This window comes from Acinonyx jubatus, chromosome F2 (genome assembly GCF_027475565.1).
Source record: "Acinonyx jubatus isolate Ajub_Pintada_27869175 chromosome F2, VMU_Ajub_asm_v1.0, whole genome shotgun sequence".
Lineage (NCBI taxonomy): Eukaryota > Metazoa > Chordata > Mammalia > Carnivora > Felidae > Acinonyx > Acinonyx jubatus.
Genome location: NC_069394.1, coordinates 73912433 through 73915237, shown reverse-complemented (window position 1 = coordinate 73915237; position 2805 = coordinate 73912433).

The following is a 2805-nucleotide window of genomic DNA, read 5'->3' as shown; positions in this document are numbered from 1 at the left end:
TGCCTCAGTTTCTCACTTTTCTCCGGGACATTGCACTGTGTACTCATAGTCAAGCTCAGAGCCATGTTCAGAAGGCTAGTATAAAATAATGAAGACACTGTTTGAGATTGGAATAATGGAGCCTCAGGTAGGAGGAGGAAGTACTTCTTCCTCCTTCGGGAAGCATGCTGGTCGTTGTCCTGGCTGCCGGAGGCCCTGCTGTGCCAAACACATTGTGTATCAGACCTTCGTCTTGGACAGAGGCCAGCCAGCCTAATGAATCCACATCTCAGTACGTGGAGGGTCCCTGTAGGCCATAGGAAGAATTCGACAACTTCTGATCTGCTCCACAACCGGGCCATAGTGGGGTACGTCTCTTTAGGTCCCACCCTCAGACCAGAGAACCAGTTTTGGAGACGTGGGAGAGCAAGGGCCCTTGTGGCAAATTCTGAGACCTTCTTGGGGTCACCTGCGGTGTGATCGCACTGAACGTCCTCGAACCAGGGGACATGATGGGAGCAAGAGTTCTCCGAACTACCTGTCTCCTGAAACAAATTTTCTCCCCTCTGATGCTTCAAGCTGGTGCTTGAAATCTTACAAAACAATCGATAATATACCCCTTCTTAGACTATGCTGGAGGCAGGGAGCCTGGGCGGCTCAGTCAGTGAAGGGCCCAAGTCTTGATTTTGGCTCACGTCATGATCTCACAGTTCGTGGGTTCGAACCCCGGATCAGCCTCTGTGCTCACAGGGTGGAGCCTGCTTGGGATTCTCTCTCTCCCTGAATGAGTGAGACAGCATCACCTCTACACTTCAGAACACCCTAGAAATCCCACCCACACAAGAAGTTGCTCAAGTCAAAATATTTCACAGTATTCCACCCAAATGGAAACGATGGAGACAACTGAAACGTGTGATAGGAACTGTACATCCCAAAGGAAGAGAAAAGACAGTCTAGATGCCTCCATTCTTAACACGGACAGGAAAACACAGAACCCATTGGTGAAAAACGGGTACTTGACGTTTTCAGCAAATTTTTTTTTCAAGTTGGGGGGATTCCCTTGTAGTAGATTTTTTGGACATCAGGAAGGGGATAAAGGAGGTATCAGAGACAAGTGTACGACAGAAGGAAGCGCACAGAGCCAGGGCGTAGGAAGCATATTTAATTTGAATTTGAACCTAAACATTTTCGCAGAGATGTCAGAGTTTGTTGGCTTGGCTATGTCAGTCTGCTACACGTGGCGATTGTTCCGTAATGTAGAAATGAGGAAATGTTTCACGGAATTGTGTTTTTCGCCTTTGGTTTTCCTGGCTTCCGTGGAAAATGTTGAGAAAAAGTGTACCCTGTGGTTTATTCTAAACAAATTCAATTCAGCAGGCAGGTATATTGCTCAATCAGCCAACTTAAGTACTTATTTTTAAAAGTGTATTTTTGACTTTAAACACTTAAATCCATTGTGGTTTATCATGTCAATATATGTTTTGGCGCATGCACAGCTCGGAGAAGGCCTGGTAAAATTCCTTAAAGGAGTCTTTGAAAAGCTGTTGCAGCAGAAGCAGGCCTCCCGGCTCCCAGAGAAGATAGATCCGCATCTGAATACCTTAAAGTCTATTCTGAAACTGCCTGTCCCTCCTTTTCCAGAGCCAAATCCAGGCCCCGATGATGGGGTAAATGTCCCAACCAAGTAAGTTGTTTTTCAGTTCAGTGCAAACAAAATCCGAGAATTAGTGTTTGTGTGGGTGAGTGAGCTCACATTTTGAAATAAGAACAAATTAAATTTGTACAAGGACTTCAATTACAATTCAATCCAAGTTTTTCCTCCTCTGATCTCCAATAACAACCCTGGGAGACAGGCAGGGCAGCTACTAAAGTTCCTATGTTCATAGATGAGGACATAGATAAAAAAAAATATATCCAGCAACAGTCCAGGGCCACAAAATTCTGTCCAAGACGGTAGATGGAGTGGTGAGTACACAATATATTTGGTTTTGTTTCAACTTCAAATCCACTGCAGATCTCTTATATAATGGTGCTCCCTGAGAATAAATTGCCTTCAGGTAAATACTTAACACACTCACACATTACACCAGTGAAAATTTTTATATTAGAACTATTGGCAGGAATTGTTACTGTTTTTATCAGTGTCCCATCTATTTAAGTAGCACAAGAAAGATTTTTAATAGAGTCAGAACAAACAGAACAGCTCAGGAGGGGGAAAAAAATGTTTCCTTCTCTAGAATATTACTGGATGATGTGTACTTCTAGTTCATCTAGAACATTCTTTCGAAAGGTCCTTGCACCATTCAGAGAGGATGGGTATTTGTGACAAGCACTAGTCGAAGATGGAAACATTAATCCTGCCAAGAACATTTTTGGGGGAGATAGTCCTCTGTTAATAATTATTATAAGTTGTCTCCATAATAAAGCAATATTATTACCAACGATGCTGTTGCTGATTCTACATTGCCGTGAATAATAACGATAACTAATATTCGTAAACGCTTATTATTCACCAAGCACTGTGTCACGCCCTTTCTGTGGCTACTTGGCTTTTCTTTCTCTTTTTCTTCAGGACAACCCTCAACCTTACATTGCAGAAGAAATACCTATGACTTGGGAGTTGGAGTTAAATGATTTGCCCATAGTCATCTAATTGGTACGGGAGGGAGCCACGATATCAACTTGGGCAATGTAATTGCAGAACCCACAAGCTAAATGTCTCGTGACATTGCCTCCTCAGTAGCTGCTGCTAATACCTACTAATAATAACTGAAATGTGTTTACTATCAAACTTGTTTTTTCCAATGATCTAGTGAGAGTTGAAGA